Genomic DNA, 22,534 nt, shown 5'->3' with positions numbered 1-22,534 from the left:
AAAGCAGAAATCAAAATTATTTAGTCTGTGGGACTAACTGTTTCTAAAAACATCTGAAGTTTCAGCAATCACAATCATAACAAAAATGAACTTTTGTCCCCATGCATAATTTCCCCAAATGCACTCTGTTTCTATCATTGCCACTGAGCTGGGAGACAGAAGAGATTGAAGAGCTGTACTCTTTTAAGGAAAGGTTTCCAGTGGAGATCTGGCTCTGATTTTAGTGTTACCACAGAAGATCATGTTCACAGTGATTTTTGGGCCAACGCAGATTTCTTGGTGGTGAATCAAAAGCACGTCTGTTGTTGGGTAAACACTTCTGTTGACGTGTGCTGGCGTCGTAGATTTTAAAATTCTAACATCATCTTCTGATGCAGTCTCCATTCCTCTCAAACTGCAGCTGAACTCTCAACTGCAATACTTTATCTTAGAAAAAGTGCCTCTTGATGTATTGATTTATTCCTTTACCTATTTATCTTTAGAAAACTAATGCTGCCCTGCAAAGCACTGCCAAGAAGTTGAAGGATTTGGAGGCAGAGCACAGTGGCTGCACCAAGGTGCTGAAGCTCCAGGCCGCCTGTCTGGAAATCAAGAATAAACGGCAGGAGAGGCTCCTCCAAGAACTGGAGGTAAAGCTTTCTGCCTGCTGCTGGGAGCCTCAGCAAGCACTGGCACAACTGAGCGGTTTCATTTCTGAGGGGTGAAACCTCTGAGTTAGGCTATGAGTGCCCCGTGTTTGATTAACAAAATGCAGAGCATCACTTGGCAGGAAAGGTGGATTCACAGGTGAATGCTGCGAGCCTGACCTGAGAGTGGTGTTTGAACTGCAGATGGAAAGGGGTTTATGTCACTGGGAAAGTACTCTTAGCAATATGGGTACAGAGGGAGTATTTGCGCAGGATTTGTGACTTTTTTATTTTTTAGTTAAGCATCTTAAGCAGATAGATCTTGTGGGAGGAGGCAAAGCTTAAGCCTTTTGGCTGATGCTTTTGTGGAGTGGGTTTGGTAAGCTCTGTGCTGTGACTTTCTCTTTAATAGGCCTTCCACAGATCTCTGTTTCTCAATTATTTCCTTTTGTGAATGTGTGAGCTTATACATAGTTTAAATTTATTGCCAACAGCTCGTATGTTCATTTTATGTATTAATTTATTTTTCAGTTAATGTTTCCCTAACTGAAGTGCTTGGAGTTAGGATTCAGTCTCACATGCTTGCTCCTTTGCTTTACCTGTCCAAAATCAATGACTTGACTTGTATCTGTGTAACCTTGAGTGTCTTAAATTACTTTTAATATGAATGTCCTTTTCTTCATCTTTCTGGCATCACTTGAAGGCAGAAGTCATTTTGGGATGTATTGTTCTTTTCAAATCAATCATCAGTCAAAGTGAGATGATGTTTTTGATAGGAAACAATGTAGCTAAAATTTCATGTGGATTTCTATTATAGCAGCTCTGTAGTTACTGCTTCTGCTAAAAACATTTTTTCTATTGAAATACCATGTCCAGGCCTTTAGATAGAGACAGGTATCTGTGACTATGAAAACTGTAGCAAGAACGTAATCCTACATCAATTTCTTTAACTAAACAGAAAATATTACTTTAATATTCTGGATATGTAATTGTTTCCTTTCATTTATTTATTGACATGAGTTTTCACAGTTCCAAAGTGCAAGTAGTTCAGATACCACAGGTTGGTGTATGGAGACCTAATAAACTGAAGAAATTAAGTTGTCTTTGCATGATGTCATCATCTTTCCGGACTTAGATATTTTTAAAATGTACTTTTAGGCAGCTGCAGCGAAAATAAAGAAACTGGAGGATGATGCTGCAGCAGCAAGACGAGCGCATGTAGAATGTAAATACACTACAGAAGTCATGCAGGTAAACTTTTGATTAAATATTTGGTAGAAGTTTGCAGTAAAATGGAAGATGAACTTGTAAAGGTGCAATCTTCCAAAAATGTTCAGACTTCCTTGCTCCAGTGAAAACACTGAGTAGATTTTTTGCAGTGATTGATGATTGTCAAGACTGTAAAAGGTAATAGAAAAATATCTCCTTGATTTCCAGGAGATATGGAAACACATTCTTGTGTTTTAGAATTCAAAGTAGCATTGAAAGAGTGAGGGGAAAGGAAATGTTTCACAATAGTTAAACTGCTGAGATATTCTGTCCTATATCTTTGGAATGGGCACTTAGGTAATTTCAGAGATAGAGTGCATTCACCCAACTTCTCTAGGTGTGAGATATTAATGCATCCTGAGACTGCAGTTCCAAATGTAACTATTCAGAGTACATTTCAGCTATTACATCTGCTGTTGCCAGAGAAGTTTGAATATATGAAAAAATGTGATATGTATACTTGAATATTAAATTTTTGTATCACTAAACTGTGTCACACAGGGTTTGATCCATTAAAGTAATTAGGGTTTATTAAAAAAACAAAAGTGAAAATCCTGTAAGGTGATTGTTGAGTGATCTTGTAGTGACTAAGGAAGCCTTCCTAGTGGATTTTTGAAGAACTAAATGAGAAAACAAAAGGGAATTTCATTATTTTTTTCTTGTTTTCTGAGGAACACAAACAAGCATTGCCAATTCTTCAGTCAGTTATTTTCTTATGACCTTCTCTAAGTACAGGCACTTGGATTTCTGAAGTGATGATTAAATAAATTGTGATGATTCAGGTTTTTTTATTCTCTCTCTACTTTTACAACATACAAAGGAGCTGGAAAAGTAACATTCCGTGAAGTTAGAGATTTATCTTTTATGGGTGAAGACCTCAGAAGGTTTTCTTCCTTGTTTATGTACATGAACAAGCTCCACATGAGCTTTGCTCTGAGTGCAAGTGTAGCTTTTACTGTTAATCCTACCCTTTTATGAGTCTACTTAATGAATAGAATTCCCCTGGAAAACTTCAGTAATATAAATAATGGAAAACAGGAAAATCCAAACACCATGCAAGGAGAACAAAAGGTGCTTTGGGTCAGCATATCTATTTCTTTCTGTTTTGGACTCTATGTATAAATCCATTTTTATGTGTGTTAAATGCTTTCTAATTCCATATAGAATTAATAGAAGATATTCACCTATAAAAAGCAGAACAGAACCGTGAACAGCATTAAAGACCATGGCAGTCTTTCCTAACTTCCTTCAACTGCTTTCTTATCACTTGGTAGTTGAGAATTCAAGAACTGGAAGACATTTTGAATGAAGGGCATCGCGGCAGGAGAGAAGATTTTCCAGAAGGGATAGCAAGGGAAGAGTTCAGAGAGCCAGTAAATGCACTTGAGACAGGAAAAAAAGAGTAAGTTTCCTTTTAAAGCCATTGCAAAATGGCCCTAGACAGCCTCAGTACAACTCGCACTTTACAGTCCCTGCATTTTTCAGTCAGCAGAAAATCTGGTGCAAAGTGCCAAACCAAACTAAAGGTTCAGAACCTGGCAGTCCATTAATAACAGGCCCATATCAGTAACCAAAGGTATTGTGAATGGTACAGATAATAACTGGCCTGCTACAGATTATTTGCCAAACCAAAAATTTTGCAAATCATAGTTATGGTTAGGTCCAGGGTCCAGTAATGGTTGGGGTGAGTGTAGGAAAAGATATCCAGCAGGTCTAGAAAAGATGGCTTTTCTATATACACTTAGATTATTATGAAGACATTGTTTTCCACTTCAGTGAGTCAGTTGGATCTCTAAGACTCCTGTCAAGAAGTTGTGTATCATTTATAGTGGATAATCTTTGTTTTCAACTTTTGAATGGCCGTAGAAAGCTTTAAATGGTTAAAAAGTATCGAAAAGTGTGAGAGCAGAGGAAATCTCTTGGGATGTTTCCTGGCCAGCACAGTCTGCTGTGCCTGTGGTAGCAGAACTTGGGTGAGCTCTCTTTCAGCCTGTATACACAGGTGTTTATGTTGACTTACTCACACAAGGAGCAGTGGAGAAGGAAAAAATTGTTTTCCCACAAGGAAGGAAGTTTGTGGCCTGAGCAACTCGTTCAAGATTCATGATTATGGCCATGTTTTTAGTAAAATATTTAAAACTTGAGCTGGAAAAGCCTTTGTCATCCTGTGCAAACATCAATTTGAAGCAAGCTTTTGGCTTTCCTGACACCATGCCTAAATACTCAGGCAATCTTTTAAAATTCTTCCTTGGATTCCCTCTCTGTGCTTCTGTGTCCTTTATGCTATTGCTTGGCCTTGGAGTTTCCTCATCAGCTGCCTGTTTAGTCATGCCAGGCTCTTGATAGATCTGTTTTCCTGAGTGACACAGTACAAGAACAGATTAAAATTCTGGATAGTTTGCTTTAAAAGCCAGACAGAGTAGAGTCAGGCATGTGGAAACCTGGAGAGCAAGAACTGTACTTGAAATCAGCATTGATGATGCAAGATGTGACATGGTCTCTCTGAAGACAGCTGTTGTGTTAATTAAAATACGAAAAATTCTGTTTGTTATATGTAACTTTGAGGCCACATCCATATAATCTTATGAATTGCATGACACGAGGCTTGGTAACTGAAAATATAACCTCTTGCAAAATCTTCCTTAGAAGGAATATAAATTTCTTCATTCAATTAGGAAAGGCAAGCAGCTTCAGAATCCATGTGTGGTGCTAAAGTAGTATCTGTCATATCCATTGATTATCCTTTAAAAGAACACAGTGCATTTGACAAAAGTAATTTTGGTTAAAGTATCTTTTTTGTGGAAACTTTCCAGTTCACAAGGACAGCGTTTATCCTCCGGTGTGCAATGGAAAGACCAGGCTGAGGAAGGGAAGAGAGCTCAAGATGCCAATGCAACATTAGTGGCTCCTCCAGACAGCTTCAGCCTGAAGGAAGGCTCAATAGTAAGGAAAAAAAGCCTCAATAGTAAATAGTAAATAGAAAAAAAAGCTCAGTAGTAAGGAAAAAAATGTGGCACACATTGCTTTGGGTTTTTTAAAGCATACTGTCAAAATATTTACTGTGGGGAGAATTTGCTGCATTTGCTGCGCTGAGCTGTGGCAGAATTCTGCCATTCTCTCACCCTTTTTGTTATTATGTTACCTTTAAAAAAAATTACTACATGAATAAATGTAAGCAATGCCTTGGAGAAGCTAATTTGAAAATATTATTTAAGTATGGGCAGGATGTACTGGCATTCCTAATTAAGGCATTTTGTAGATATTGATGATCATTTCATGTGAAGAATGTTCTTTCTACCTAACTTTTTTGTCAAGTTTCATGAGCTATCATTCTAGAAATGTTTTGTTTTTTTTTTTTAATTTCATACACCCTTTTAGTTTTAGTGCAAGTATTTGACTGTAAAAATTGCTTGAAAATTATTTCAAGCTTTCAGGTGGAAAAGCAGAGGGGATTTTTTGTTGTTGTTTTGTTTTTTACTTGTTTTGCTGTGGATTTGGCACATTGGATGTATTTCGCTGGATTATTTTCTGAAAAATTTCTCCTCTTATATGACCACTTTGGGCTTTTCTACTGTCTTTACTCAGCTACACCTTGAATAACAATTTTGCCATCTCTTTGCACAGCAGCAGGGACAAAGGAAAGTTGTCAGCATATTTAGAAAATCTCTCCTTTCATTGTGTGGTTACATTTGCTCTCTTTCTACTCTTAGCAATATACATTTTTTTTGCTGGTGGCTTGGAAACTTCTCCTCTTTCTCTGTCAGAGCTCTGAGCATGGAGGGTACATGAGGTCTGTTCCCTGTGGAGAGGAGCAGAGACCTGCATCAGAGAGTCTTCAGATCTGTGGGTGTCTTTTGTTCAGCTGATGGAGTTATTCCACACTTTGTCTTAGTGCTGTCCACTGCCCAGGCAGATCTGTCATTCATAAACTGGAGACAAATAAAATCAGGATCTTCTTTTTTCTTTCTGGGAGAATAACAGCTCCTTCCATGCAAGCATTAATGTATTAAAAGACATCTGCTGGCCTAGTTAGCCTGAAAAAGTCATTTCATCAGGCACAAAAGGAATGCATACAGAGAAAAGCAACTGTCTGCCCTAACTACAGGCATTAATGATTGCTATTTCTAACTACAAAACACAATTGCAAGCTGCAAATATTCTACTGAAGTGCTTGCTTCCAAACCTGAAGTGCTTGCTAGCTGTTGCTGTGGTAGGAGTTTTCCTTTTTATTTGTATTCCTTAGTAAAATATATGACATGACAAGAACTATGGACAAGATTCCATTCATGATCAAGATTTCTGGTAATGGAAACAGTATTTAATGCTAGACTCAAAATTAATGTTACAGTATTGAAAGGGTAAAAAATAATAATAATTAGCTCACTGTCATATTCATAGAGCTGGTTGTTTTAATTATTTTACTCAAAGGCGTTCAAACCACAAGACTGTCCTGAGCGGGTGATAAAAATATTCATTTTTGGAAGAGTTGTATTAGTGGTTGCCTTATGAGATCAGGTATTTATGGCCTTGGATGGCTTTGCATTTTTCCCAAAGCTGTTTGTATTTGTTTGGGAAGCAGAATTGCCTGTGTGTGATCCTGTTTACTCCACTGAGATAGCTCTGATTTTGCTGCGCAAAATGAAAAAGCAGAAGGCTGTAGCAGAACCTAAGTATAGATAACATTTAATATATTGCTGTTGGTCTTTGCTATACCCATGCTTAAATTGGGTAAAAATGTCAGTGCATTTCCTTCCCTTCATTCTCCCTTCCTGCTTTCCTGACCTGTACAGTATTTTTTCATATTTTATAACATTTTTATGCTTCCTGAATATGTTTTTCCACTCTAGTCTGATAATCTTATCTTGATCTCTGACTGTACTAATACAGCATTTGAGAAACAGCTTTCTATTATCTTAACTTTAAAAAGTTTCTAAGGCACTTGTATGTACTAAAAGTATGAAGAATTGAATTTCTACTGCATGCTGTTGTTGCTAAAATTTATTTATAATCTGAATCAAGTTAATATACCACTGATTAAAATCACTGTAAATAAATGAGGCACAGCTTTTGGAGTTTGACTGATGGAGCTGTAGGCCCATTTTGGCCAGCTGTTTAATCATATCTAATCCATGCAAAACAAATTTTTAAAGGAATTTAGAGTGTGTTGTGCTGCCAGGCCAACTGGACAGTTTTCTGTGTGCTGTGCAAGTGTTGGGGCACAATTTGGAGGCACCTCAAGGTATTAACATGGGTGAATGAATTGCATCCACTAGAGCATGGAAATTTTTATCTGTGCCAGGTCATGGTTGTGGCCCCCACAGGACTGGGATTTACTCACATACTTTATTTACATACTGTGTCTAATTAGATAAATTTTGTGAAATCTGTTTTCTTACTCTGCTGTAATATCAGGCAATATTATGGCTGCAATTATTAGAAATGAACTGAGGAATTTTGTGAAGCTGTGAGAAGGAGCCTTGAGGGCTCATTTTCAGCTGCAGGCAGCTCTGCTACCACACATAGGATGCATCTCTTTTGATTTGAACATTGCCCAGCTACAGCAATTAATTTTTTTCTTTGTGTTCCAGAGGGAGATGTCCATCCTCCTGAACACATACCAGACCCTGGCAAATGCCCAGGTGCTTTCCAGACAGACAAACGTCCCCCTGGAAGAGTTACCTTGGGCAGAGCTTTGTGCCCTCTTGCATGAGAATGTTGAAGCCCTGGTCTCGAACTTCAGCAAGGCTAACCAGAGGGTGAGTGTCCCCAGGCATCAGCTGCCTCTGCTGAGCTCAGTGACATTTGCTCATACTGCAGTCTCGTTAAAAAGGACTGATATTCATCCCCCCAAAAGGATTTGGACACTAACAAATGAGCACCATTAATTCTGGCTTGTCCACTGCTCACTTTGTTGCCAGGGCATTTAGATGTGACTGGAGTGTGCATCAAGTCTCTCAGCTCCACCTTCTGTGCAGGATATTCTGAAAGGACAATCTGATAGTAGCCACAGGAACCTAATTAAAAGATAATAAATTCATCGTAGTGATGAAGAAATTCACTGAACCTAGTCATTTACAGTCATAAATCAAGTCTTTCTTTTACTATAATCCAGAGGCCAAATACACTTTCTCCAGGAATATCACCTTTTAATTATGTCTTTATGATTCAGCTGTACTACTTGAAAGAATGCCAGTGTGGGGTTTTTTTGTTGAATTGTAACTTTGGATTATGACATTTTTATTCAGAAACACAACAGAAATACCTATTATAAAACATGTCAGGATCTGTAGGAAGGAGGAGCTGTACTTTTCTGAGTGGTTTTAAAGCAAGTGAGCTTACATGGCCTTTCTCCCCAGAAAGCCTTCTGTTTTATGAAGGAAAAACCCCTTTTTAAATAACTCAGCTGGCTCCAGAGACTAAGCTATGCCTAAAGAGCTCTTTAGGGTATCACTTTGTGTTCTGGTTTATTTCTCTTTTGAAGTAGATGAGGAAAGGGAAGGGAAGGTGAACACTGCTGGCAGCGTTTGTAGGGCTTGTGTCTTATTGTTGCTTGCTTTTTAAGTAAGCATTGTTATTGAGACTGATTATGAGGTCTTCTAGGGCTTTTCTCATGTACTTAGCAGCTTTTCTGGGATTTTAGACTGGGCTGAAAAAACTTTTTTTCCACACAGTTCAGTGTGGTCTATCTGGAAGTATCTCGATATTTTCTAGGAGCAGAAAGTTCAGGTGGGTGCATTTGAGGATCATTGTTGGCTTGGTTCATTCCTCCATTTAGCTTGCATGAGGTGCAGTGTTCAAGCACAAGAGTGAATCCCTTCATGTTTGTTGAAAATACATCCTAAAATACATCCTAAACGTATGAGCTACTTGTAAGGAAAAAATTCTCTGTGCTAGAATTCCCTGAAATTGTTTTAAAACTTAATAATAATCTGGAATGTCTTGGCTTTTCAACAAAAGAAAAAAACCAAAACCACAAACAAAAAAATTAAAGGCTGTGTTTTAATTATTGTTTGCAATCATCACAAACTTCTAAAGGATATACTTGGATTACTAATTTACTAAAATTTAATACAAACATTAAAAAAAAAAACGTATCAAGTGTCTGGCTCAGGTTTCCTGCAAAGAGGGTGACAAATATCTCTGCAAGCTGGTAGAAGGATAGCAAAACCAAAACCAAATAAAATACTTTGTTTCAAAATATTTTTCAGTTTTTTTTTTGAGAACCAAGTAATTCATCTGTTGTGAAAGGGTTTTACTTAGTTTTAATAAAAATATTGAAAAAACTGCAGTTTAGATTTGATGCTGGAATAGTCTGTGCTTAACTTAAAGTGAAAAGGTAAATAATAATTTCTTCTTAAATGCTTGTCACACAGATATCTCACCTAGAATATATTTGCAAGCACAAGACTGACACTATGAATGACCTTCAGCAGAACCAGGAGGAGGCTTTGGAGAAAATGTCTGAACAATTAAAAGCACAGGAACGCTGGTGGCAGAAAGAAAAGCAATATCTTGAACAGCAGTACTCAAACGTCCTTGCAGAATTTCATGCAAGATCACAGGTATGGTGCTGTGAACTTCTACTTGTTTTTTCTTTAAAAATTGAATGGATTATTTCAATAGTTGAAGCCTCTTAGCAGTTAAAGGTCATTTGGGAATTTTAGTATACATTTAAAGTTTGAAAAAATCCAAAACCAAACAACAAGCCAACCCATCCCTGTGCTAATATTACCATCACTTAAAATAAGAAATCAATTACTTTGATCAAGCATTTGTTGAAGAGAATTTAGTCTTCAGGCCCAGCTGAGAAGCCTGATTTCATCTACAGATGGCAGTATTCTTTTTCTGAGAATGTTAAAGCTGTAAGATCAAATTGGCTTGTTTTGAGAATTACTGAGGGCAGCAGCTACTTTTTCAGCATCATCATTTGCAGAGATTGTAGAGAATAACAATAATGTGGTATCACCTGGGGATAAATTTAGTTACATATGTACTGACCCTAAGAGCAGTGGTAGATTTCAATGGTGTTAAGCAACTCTGTTTTTCTGATACTACAGTGAGGAGTGGCCTAAAAGTGTGAAACTGTCACTCCTTATTAGATGAGTTATTTGCAATCCAGAATGTTCCCTGTTATTCCACAACCACCATTTACTGTCTTTATCATCACACTCCTTCGCACCTGTTTCAATTAAAAGCGATGTGAATAAAGGAAATAGATGTCCCTTGTTATTTGTGAGTTACTGCAACTTACTTCACAGAATAATGCTGTATTTGATGCAGATTTCAGGGCTGGAAGTCTTTGCATGCTGAAAAATTTAATCTGTCTACTTTCATGTTCCAGACTTCCTTATGTTTTTCCTCTCACTTACACTGGTTTTCTGCTTAGTACAGCAGTGTTCTCTCTGAAATTGGAGGATGTTATTACCATTGTTAAGTCAATTCATAAAACTGTCTTGTGGGCTGACAGGTGGTGTTGGACCTTCTGTGAGCTGTCACGGTGTTGGTGGATTGTTTTCAGAAATCAGGAGTCCATTTACAGTTGATGATCGTGTAAATTTCCCTCCTACCACTTTTTTTGTTTCATACATCTGATTCTGTAATTCCTTACTAGAAGAGACACTTTCATCACGATTATTACTAACAACTTTTGCTCCTTTAATGCATCATTTGAATGGCAAAGCTAAATTTTCTTTTCATTCATGTCTAGGTAAAAACCATGTAGTTAATGTTTCTTCCGTTATTGTTTGGTTTGTTTCTGTCGCAGGAATGTGAAGAAACAGTGCAGAAAATGAGGCAAAAACTCTATGGCCTTGAACAACTCTCTGACAAACTGGCCCAGGAAAACGAATCCTTGAAAAATTCATTATTAGATGCTTTCAAGGCACGCTCATCCCTGCTGGCAGCCTGTGCGCTGCTGTCAGGGGCCCTGTGCTCTCTCTACGGCCGACTGTGCGCCACGTCTCGCCAAAGAGACATTCTCCAGGAACGGGTGAACCAGCACCAACTCCTGAACCACAAGATCGTCAGCCTCCTTTATGCTCTCCCTGCTGTGGTGGAAAGAAACCAGGACGAAGGCAGGCTGAGGCAGAGAAGAGCCAAGAACCTGGTTTATGTGTTCCGAAGAGCTGTGATCGCAGTTCTGGCTGCTAACAGGCTGAGGGCTCTGGCCCGATATTCTTGTACATTTTTCATCTGGACAGATGGATGCAGAGGAAGCTCTGGAATTCAAGTTTGTCTGGGAGAATCCAGAGGCAGGCATCCTGTGCCACGTAAGTGAAATGTTCTTAAAGAGTTAAATCAAATTACATGCTTAGAGAATAACAAAGAGTAATATTATTATTACTAGGGCATAAAGACATATTTAATGACATTTTGACAAATGCTATTTACGGATTTATGATTTTTATATTGCTTGACGAATTTATTTCACTCTAAGAGGAAATGCCTAGTCTTATGTTAAGCACTGCAGGTAAAATTGCAATTATGCACATGAACTCAACACTATCTGATATTTTTGATATTTGTTTTATGGATTTCAGAATTAGGTGCTACAGCATCTTCTCTGTGGTAAATATCTTGCAATGTTCCCATTTTTTTTTTTTTTTTTTGGAAAAGTTATTTCCTCTTTTTTTAAAAATAATTTTTAATATTTATTTCCTAAAAATCCACAAAAATTGCTTTCTGATTCAGATAAAATATTAGCATAGGATTTCAAAATTTTCTTTAGAGATTATGTCTAGATTGCCCCTTTCTGTTGCCAGACCAGTTTATATTTCCCTCTACAATGATAAATGGTATTAAAAATGTTTTCCAAATTAGAAGATTCATCTACTTTTTTTTTTTTCGTCATTCTGGAAGCATGCTTAAAACAGTCTAAATTGTCCTGACTAATTTCTTGTTTAATGCTAATTTTTGGTTAATTTCTGAAAGAGCTGGAGATAGCAGTGTGCCATATTTTAGTGATTTACTTATCCCGTTAGCTGCAATTCTGTTTCACAGGTTTTGGAGAGGAAGGAGTTGACTGTATTGAAGCAGTTAACTGGTTGTCTAGCTCTAACCTCTATACCGCAATAGTCAGTTCCATCTCAGAACTGGAGGGTGTTCTCAGCAACCAAGGTAATTTTAACTGTATATTGTTGTAGCAGAAATATATTTTAAAAATAAATAAGTCAGGTGGTCATATCATTTTCATTTTTATGATTTTATCTAAACTATTCTGGATCATAGCTCTGAAGAGATATTTCTGATATTTATGATAGATGCCTTTGACTAGAGGTTATGTCCTGAGCTAGTCAATACAAATTGTAGTGGGGCTGTTTCCCTGAAAGAGTAATTTGATTCCAGGGTAAAATAATAACTCTTTTCTACATTCTCTGAATGATCACATTTCTGTACTGTTGGAACAGATTACTTTTCTTAAGCAGCTGATAGGATATTTTATGCTTTCAGTATATAGAGTCATGGAAGCAGAAGGCTGGAGAGTGTTTCTGGAGTTTATTTACAGTGAGAACTGATACAGGTTCCCTTGGTTCATCTGCATTTCTGCCATCCCTGGTTCTTTATTAACCTCTAGTTTTAGAGTCCCCACGTTTTTGTCACAGAAGAAAGGATATTAGAAGAGGGATAATTTATGTGAATAAAGGGAAATAGCAGGAGAAAGACAAGATGATGCATTTTCCAGAAGCCTAAACACTAAATTGGTATCAAAGTTGCCATTGAATCAAATGTCCTTCGATTCAGTTTCAGGCACTTTCTTCTTTGATCATGCCGTTTTCAAGAAATTGAATTCATATCCTTTAAAAGCAAAGTTAGAACAGTGGTTCAGATTCAGCATTCTGTGTTTCAGAATATTTACAGGTTCCATCCTGTAGAAGTGAAAAAGAACGTGATATTACAAGGAATGGGAACTAATAACCTGCTCGATGTTTCCTTTTTGTTGTTTTTTCTTAAAGATTCAGAGCTCTGGCTTTCTAGTAACTCGCTGATCGGCACAGCCAGGAACTGCTTTGCAAAACTGATGGACAACCTGAGCGTTCTGATGGAGACAGTTCAAGGGAACGCTCGTGGGTGCAGAGCCTACCTGGAGAGGGACTCGCTGATAGAGAGGCTGGCTCGTGGGCTCCAGAGAGTAAATGCCCAGGCCCTGGAAGCTGGATTCCATGACAGACTGCCCAGCACAGTAAGCAGATTTACAGTCCTCCTCCATGGAAACAGAAGGTTTACAGCAACGGTGAAGCTCCCTTGATAGCAGCATTTATTTGGTTTCAGGCTGGTGATGAGTCCATGACAGTCAAGTGCTACTATGTGGACACTCAGAAGTAGATTTGTCACACGTTAGGGTGTGAATAGGTCTTTTCTTTTATTGACAAAGAATTTTTGGAGGAGGTTTATTGTATCCAAGTAAAAGATTTTTTTCAAGTCCTATCAGATCTGTATTAGCTTATAATAAGAAATTTGCTTTTGGCTTGATGTAAATGTTAAGGTTGCTTTTTACTATTGTTTTCTCCTTTCTCATGTTTACCATCCTTTCTTTCAGTAAAGATAACCTTCTTCCCTTTAACCAAAATGAAAGGATAAACTCTTTCTCTAATAATCTTCATAGTAAACCTTAGGTGAAAATAGTACTTCCTTGTAAACAGAATTTGCAGTAACCCTTGGTAGGTGAAAGGTTCAGACTTTTGTATATGTCTTTTAGAGATGGAGGAAAAAATGATAGTTTTGTCTTCACTTTCTTGGGTCTTAAATATTATTCATTTTATTGCTAAAATAGCAGATTTTATAGCCCATCAACTTGTTTCTGTTTGCTGACAGAGAAATATAGCAACTTTGCAGCAAGAAATATTTGAATTTTCACGAAGGCTTCATGCAGCAGAGGTAGAGTCCCGCTCACTGCACCTGCAGCTTGCAGAATGCAGATGGGCTTTCAATGAGATGCAAAAAGATGCTGAAAAAGCCCGCAGACTGCAGACCCAATTAAGTGAAGCTCAGCAAGTAAGTGCATTTGACTTGGAGGCTCTCTTGCTTAAAAGAGATCCTACTTTCTACACATTTTTTGATTTGTGTTTTTTTGGAAAACAAGCATAAAATTGATTTCCTTTCAATAGAATTTTCCAGAAAAATTGTCCAGTAAATGTCACTAAACTAGAAGACAGATGTATTTGGAAATACCCTTTTTCCACTGGAGTTTCCTTTTGATTTGTAGAAGGAGGTATCCTGTATAAATTAGAGTTTGGTCTTCAGCAATGCAGGTTCTCCCATTTGTTGGAAATGTTGATGTGATTTATGTATCCTAAAAGAAGATTTCACTTCCACAGAGTAAAGTCAGCTGGAATGAACATATTCAATAAGACTGTTCATGAGAAGTTCATGAAATACAAATGCAGCAGTTTAAACTCTGAATGGATGTTGACAAATAACATAATAATGGATGTTGTTATGATAAAAACAATACAAATTTTACTGGGTCTGTTTCCCTGAAGAAGTAACTTTATGGCAGGGGGAGAAAAAGCCTTCTCCAACATTCTCAGTAGCACAAATGCCCAAAATTCCCCTGAGTCTTTTGCTGTTGGTGATTGACTTACTGAAACACCGTGGGTTCCCTAACCTGAAGCCTAGTTGGTAGAACCTGTCAGGGTGTCCCAATCCAAACACTTCCAAGCAGAGAATATCTGCTAGATGATGTCTCACCCATTGTCCTTCCTGTTCCTAGCTAGTGAAATGGATTTTTTTTTTAACTCAAAAATGTCTAATCATCTTCAGTTTTGTTCCTAACAGGTTTTATTCCCTTAGTGTTTTGGGACAGTTAGATGAAACTTGTCACATTTTAGATTGTAGTTGAAATGTAGATGATGACTTTCCTTGAAGAATTATTTCTTCTATCTGGAACAGTTTTTGGAGGAGAAGAGCAGTCCACAAAGGTGTTTACAAGGATTAATAAGCTATCCACTAAGTTTTTGAACATTGATCTGTCTATTTTTCCTTCTAAATATTGAAGTTTTGCATCCTAGGGTGCTACTTTGACAAGAATAATGAATGACAAGACTTTCCATGAATGTTCTTTATAAAAACACAGCAATTAACTGGTCTGCCATTTTACTGTTCAGTGATCTGTCTTCATGTTAAAAAAACCTCAATACTAATCCAAGCATGCATTTGTTTTGTATTTGGTAGGTTTGCAAGTGGAACTCACTTAGTGGTAGGGAAAACACTGAATATAGTTACAGAATCAGGCACAACTTCTTTCTCTTTCCAGAGAATCAACCAAGACAATATACATGAGGAGTTAGATAATGCTTTGCAGCATGAGCATGAGGCACAATTGCTTTTACAGGTACAGCAGCAAGGGATTCAGGAGCTGAGTAATAGACTGGAATTGCACTCATGTACCAACAAAGATAGAAGTCAAGTCTCCAATGTACCTCTGATGGTAATGTTATTCTTCTGGAACAGTCACCAGAGTTTTACCTTCTGTTAAATAAGCCAAATAGTGCAGTCCTTGTATAAATAAAATAACGGGAGTAAATACACACGCACTACTCAGTCTGCTGAGAATTTTAGTCTACTGAGAAAACACTTCAAAGACTCCATTTTTTTTCTTAAGCTATGGATGTTTTATTTTTAACAATTAAGAAAAAAGTCTTCAGTGGGGGTTTGATTTGGGCTTTTAACCTACAATCATTTTGTTTTCTAAAACTTATTTATACATAGGAAATATACTAAAAACTGGGGGGGGGGGGGGGGGTTCTGAGTCATTAATGCTTTTGCTAGGAAATTCATAAAACCTTAGGATGCAGTGGTCCAAATCTACTCCACAATCAATTTGTCTTCCATGTTGGTCAGTAGCCAGTGGCATAAAGTGAAGTTTATTTGGGCTAAATAGCAACTCTGCTCTCTGCTGGCAGAGCCTCTCTAATGCAACAGAAGAGCTGAGGAGAAGAGACCAAGTTCTGGATCACCAGAATAGACTCCTGAAAGACACAGAGCAGGACCAGCAGCGGCTGCAGGAGACTCTCCAGGAGGCAGAGCGTGCCATCCAACAGGGAGCAATGTGAGCCCTGGGGTGCAGGGATGTCACTTAAAATGTATAAAAATTTAAATTCCTACTTCCATGGGCAGAGTTTTAGCCCTGGACTATGTAAGGTTATAAGAGAAAAGTACATCTGTCTCCTTTTTTTTTGAAATTCAGACATAGTCTTCTAAAAACAAAAGTGCTAGTTCAAAATACTAGGTCATACATTTTATGCAGTTATCCCCTAATAGTGCTCCAAATTCTGGGTGCTGAAAGAACTGGCAAACAAAATACCTGTGCGATCTTACTGATCTGACAACATCTCTTTGGCAGATCCTTAAAGTACTGTTTATTTAAGAAATGATTGTTTGTTCTCTGTGTTTCCACGCCATCTTGTTATAGGCAGATACAATTTATTTATAGTAAATACAGAAGCATCAGCTAGGGGACAGGTCTTCACTGCCAAAGGGACTGAAACCCATTTTGGATCTCGCCTTTCCTGTGGTACAAGACAGATCTTCCAGCTGATTTCAGGGAGTTTTGGATTTACACCTAATCCCCACACCACTTACACCATCACCTGGAATGACAGAAAAGGCTCAGGCACTGGTCTTGAAAAGACTGGTAGTCAAAAGGAGCCCCCTTGACTTGAAGGAGCTAATTACTAACCAATTCTTACACCATATAGTGAGATTAAAATAAAACAACAACTTTGCAGACTTTGTTTTCTAATACTTACCATAGTATGAAGCATGTATTATGAATATTGTTGTTCCATGGCTAGGATCTAAAAGAAGTTTAGTCATACATGGGTTCATTTGACCTCTGAAGACCAACGTCTGAGAAGCTGTAAGGGCTTTATGCACGAGGGAAATAATGCAATTTGTATAATCCTCCATGAAATGTTTAACAAGCTAATTAAAATGACAAATGTTATTTGGTAGGATTTGATCAAAGCAGCTGTCACCTGCAGAAGGATTTGTTCTAGAAAGCTTGCCCTTTCCATCCTAATCACCCCAATCTATTTTGGACATTCTTCTTTGTGGCCACACATATATCCAGAAAAGATTATTTTCATGTGAAGAGACTTTAAAAATGGCATTTTCTTTCTGTATATAGCAACTGAAAACCAACAAAGATAACTTTTCCTTCATTGTTCTAGCAGCTCTTCACAACTAATAGGGTTTTTTTCTCCCTTTGGAACATATAAACAAAGCAGGTGAAATAAACAGAATCTGTCAGTGTTTTCCAATACAAGAATATAATTCCATCCTGCTAGAGACTTTTTATGACCTCTATATCCAAGCCATGATAGTTGTTCATTGATAGGCATATAATCACATCAGCTTTAATTGCTTATCCTCAACAGAAGCATCTTTCATTTGGAAATACACCAAATGCACCAACATGAACTATTTTTAGGGTTTGCATTGGAGATATGAAAAAGAGAGAAAATCCTAACAGTTTATTATCAATTATTTTACAAGACATCAAAACCATAAAGTAGCTGAAGATTAATTTGTACATTGGAAGAGCTTCAGTTCTATAAAGTTTCTCCATTGTTTTGTTTTGTTTTTTTCTTTTATAATAGAGACGAAGAGTTGATCATTAATCATATAAAAGCTGCGGAGGCCACCCTGAATGAGGTATGAATTTGAAGTGCTCCCTCTGATTTGTGTTCCAAACATGCCAAACTCTTAGAACTGTTTATTCTCAGGGGAGGAGAAAATTTGTTGCAAAGCAACTTCCTTTCCTTAGAGTTCCAGTTTCCGCCCTCAACTTCTACCATCTTAAAAAACTATAGTGGAATAAAATGCAAGTTTGTAGTATACACACAACTTGTTCTAAATGTAGAAGTTATGACAAAATTCACTTTCCTTCCCTAGCTGAGCACTATTTCTGGTTGCCAAGACTAATGCAACATACAAAAAATTAGTAATTGTTGTGGTTAACCCTCTACTGAATAATGAGAGATCACATACTTTGTGGCTATAAAACATTTGGCTTTGTGTCTGCTACTTTAACCTCTGAAAATTATTAATAGGAAAAGAAAATTCAGGAAGTCATAATCTGTGGTCAGAAACTTCCATGGTATTTTTTTAAAGCTCATTTTAAATTTAATAATAATCTCAAGTTTTCTCTCTGACTTGTACAAATGTGGCCTGGTATAGGACTATTTGAAGGTCCAACAAAGCTGTACATATGAATTATTTTAGGAGAAAGGAATATTTTCAACTATAGCTCTCATGGTAGATGGTTTTATAACTGCTTTTAATCTACAGCAGCACAGAGCAAAAGAAATGTTTTCATTACCTTGGAGTGTCGATTTCCCTTACTACATCTTTAATTCCTAGTAAAATGGGAATCTCTTCTATATTTTAGTTTCTGTATTCACCAAAACTGTTGTTAACTTTATTTTCAGATATCTTTTTCAAGTCTCTTTCCTTTAATGCTCATGGAAAGTGACAGAACCTAAACTGCGTGGTTCACCTACAGCAAACTGTGCTGATAAGAAATTTCCTTTGTGCCACCACCATCTTCATACTGGCTTCTTTCAAACTTTGGAAGGGAATGTCATGCAGCAAGTGCTGTGTTTTTACAGTGATAGATACGTCGTCGTGCCATGTCCTTGGCCTTTCTCTTTTCAGGGCAGGGTGCTTTTTTCTTTTTTTGGTAGCATTCTCTCCCAGCACTGTGAATGAGGGATTTATTTGCAATGAAAATTCAATCAGTCGGACTTTTTTCATGGATGTTAGTTCCAGTGATCAAAGCAAGTCCACTCAATGGGCTCAAGGGGACACAGTTCATCCCCGCTCGTGTGTCTGAAGGAGAATTACCACTGATGCTGGGGTATTTTCCCTTTAGGTCAGAGACGAGGCTGTGGCATCAGATGCTGCAGCAGCCGTGCCACTCCCCAGCCTGAAGACCCTTTCAGAGGAAGCAATGAGAGACAGGCCAGAGGCTGCATCATTCCAGGTTAGAGTCTAAAACCAATCCTGTTTGTTTTTTTTTTTTTAATTTTCTTTCTTTTTTTGCATCTGAGCTGCAACAGGCAGACAGATTATGCTCTGAGCATGTGGAGAGCAAAAAGCTTCAAAAGTATTGCAGTCAACAGTTGAAAGAATTTCCATGTATACGCTTGCACATGGTATTTCAGAGATGATGTCAACTTTCAGTTTTACAGTTACGGTATTAAATAATGGATGGGAAAACAAACATGGACAGAAGTATATATATTTGGAAATTAATATCCCTCTATCCTCGTCACTTTTTTTCCCATTAATATACACAAGACTAATTAAAAAACCCCACAAACAAAACCAAAACTAAGATCCCCACAAAAAAGCAAAACCAACCAAACAAAAAAGATGAGATGTTCGGGCTCCTTCTTGGTCAGACTTTTTCAACCCACGGTTCTAGAATTAACTATAGTGTTTAGAGCATTCCTCATTTAAAAGAGATTGCTATTTAGAATGTTTAAATATAGAAGCTATTTTGCTTATGTAGGTTTAAAGACTTGCACATTTCAAAATACTATTTTTTTTAGGACAAAACAATGAGTGGAAAAAAAAGAGAAATTTACCAATAATGTGCCATATTTTCAGCTCTGAATGCAGATTCAGTGCCATGCATCCTTATTGTTTTTAAGTTTGGTCTTCTACAGAAACTATCCCTTAGTCTTTATAGTTGCGCAGAATACATTAGTGCTAAGACAGAATTTTTTTCCCAATGAGAGAACAAAAGGCAGAGTGAGTACATATTTCTTTCATTGTACTTCTCTGTCTGAATTAGAGAGAGGGCAGGTAATCAAGTAAAGTGCAAGGAACTTAGGCAAGGTAATTATTGTATACAGTGTGTAAGCTTCTGCAGTAATTCCTTCCAATTTATTGTAGATTTTCTGTTCTAATGCAGTATATAATTACAGGATCAGGGTCACAAAATCAAACATTCAAGAAAGGCAGATTCTAAACTGGAAATTTCTCACCGTTGCCCTCTTGCATGCTTAGAAACATTTCAATGTGATAAAGATATAAATTATGTGCGCATTATTGTGTTTCCACACAAAAATATGGACATATGAAATATATAATGCCTTCAGATTCCGATTAAGCTTAATTAGCACAGATGAACTTTTCTGTCAAAAGGCAGAATTTCAAATTTTTCCCCAGTACAGTGATGATCCATTTTAGAGCTGCACAAAAGGTCCCATGGGTGGCATCTTTCCACAGGAGGCATTGTGGCAATTACCAGCTTTAAAATCCTGCTTTTCTAATTTGGTAGTGGATGCTGCTTTTTTTTTTTTTTTTTTTTTTTAAGTCCCATCTCAACTCCCATTCTTTTTTGACCTCACAATGATTGCAGAAGCACCTGCAGCCTGTTCCCTCTTTCTCTCCAGAAGAGAACCATAAACACAAAAAGTTGCATTTCATATTTGCACAAAGTGCTTGTGGTATAAATAAGATAGTACAGTATGTGCTGGGGAGCTCGCTGGTGGGGCAGAACTGTGAAGTTCTTGTTCACCTGGCAGCCTCAGGTGCACTTGGTAACTCAATACATATACAAACAGCAGCAATGGCTCACAGTCTGTGTCACTGTGAACTTCCTTTTCTCCACACCTTTTCCTCTTTCCCCCTTTTCCCTCTCTCTCTCATCTGCCCTCATCTCTAGTTCCTGTTTGATTCCTTTCCAAGCACATTATTGAGGTTTTATGATAAAATTTGCCTTTTTATAGACAGAGGTCACCTAATGGATTTTAGTTTACTCCATGCCAAACTGTATTAAGGGCAATCCTGTAATCTTGAGTGAGGTAAGCATTTAGGAATCATTTTAGGGACACTTGTCATTGAAAGCAATGGAGTTGTTTGCAGGAACATCCTCTAGAACTGCCTTAGTTAGTCTGTGATGAGCATATTTCAATTAAAGGCCTTATAGTCTTCAAGAATCCTCTTTTAGGACTAGAACAACAGAACCAAGACATTTTGGAGATTTTTTTCTGATGAAAAAAGATGTGATATAGGTTAATTTGCCACTGCTGTTTCCCAGACACCACAATGAAAAACCCGACTGATTTTAGCTGGGTTAACATCTATTCTGAAAATCATCAATGTGAAACCAAGGAAAGGAAAACTGCAATAATCTTTGCAAATCCCTGTTTGTGATACTAAGCTGATTTTTGTCTGTATCACAGGTTTACATTCAAAAGACCAATGTAATACTGTCTGAAGGGAAAAATCATAACAAAAAAAAATATGATTAACCATTGTAAAGAAGACCAATAATTTCAACAGTTAGTTGAGACTACTTGGGGTAGATATAAAGTGACCAGTACTGCCAAATCATCTGTGCTCTCTTGTCCTGCTGACTTTATCATCAATCTAAACCAATATAACAAAATTGGGACATTCTTCCACTACATACATGGAAACAGTTACATTTTTCCAGTTCTAGTGCAATCAGATTATTTGTTTTCAGAGGTCTGTAGCTTTACAATGTTTCTTTTGTTACTGCAAGTTAATTGTTTTGCTGTGGAGTGGAAGGATTAGTAAATTGACTCATCCTGGAAATGTGAACATTAGCTTGAAACTATGTGGTAATTTTTTGTGAACAAAAATTGAACCTGCAGTGAGTCTTATATTTAAATAAAATGAAAAATTTGTATCAAGAGCTCAGTGCTGTACTGCATGCTTGAAAACATCCCAGCATCTTCTAACTAGGGTGTGGACTCATTCCCTGCTCCTCAATTACATTAGTATTCAACATTCTAGAAGAAATACAAAATCCAGTGTTAGACCTTTTTGATGTTCAAGTCCTGGGACTAAGAATCTGCCTGGCTTACAAACTGTATTTGATTTCTCTGCTAAAAAAAAATCTGTCTTTTGTAACAAATGTGGATGTCTGCTATTTGGCATTTAAGTGTAGCTTGCCTGGCACTAATGATTCCTTTTACTTTTATTTAAAGAACGTGTTTAGACGTCTTAGGGATCTCTACTCACTGGCAGCTGCCAGAATTGAAGCATTAAGTGCAGGAAGACAATCTTCACAGGCTCACTTTGAATCCGAAGCAGCTTTGGTGCCTCTTACTCCTGCTACTGATGGTAAGTGTGCTTTGCAAGCAATTACAGTCACTTGGATGTGGGTTCCCAGCCAGCATCTCCCTTCATGCTGCACAGCTTCTGTAGGCAAATACAACAACAATTAATTGTAAACATATTGAAGCAATAAAATTAGTGCAAACAGAAATGTTCAGAGACATTTTTCAGAAGAGAAAGAAGGTGATGAAAGTTAACACAGGACTTAAAATTAGTATTGTATTTTTTTTCTATTGGTCATTATTTGATTTGGGGTTTTTTTCTTGCAGTTCGAATGTTGCTTGGTTGGTTGGATTTTGGTTGGATTTGTTTTGGTTTTGGGGAGTGGTGGTGGTGGGTGGGTACGTGTTTGGTTTTTGAGTTGTTTTTTTTTTAATATTACTATCCTTCCTCCTTTCCTGGCACTTTTCTTTCCTGGAACTTTGCTTCCCTTCCTTTTCCTTTCCTTGAAATTTCCTTTCCTTGCCTTGAAATTTCCTTTCCTTGAAACTTCCTTGAAATATCTTTCCCTTTCCCTGAAATTTTCTGTCCTTTCCTTGAAA

The sequence above is a fragment of the Molothrus aeneus genome, chromosome Z (genome assembly GCF_037042795.1).
Source record: "Molothrus aeneus isolate 106 chromosome Z, BPBGC_Maene_1.0, whole genome shotgun sequence".
NCBI classification, from domain to species: Eukaryota; Metazoa; Chordata; class Aves; order Passeriformes; family Icteridae; genus Molothrus; species Molothrus aeneus.
The sequence above is the reverse complement of the archived record's forward strand: the minus strand, read 5'-3'. Positions refer to the sequence as shown.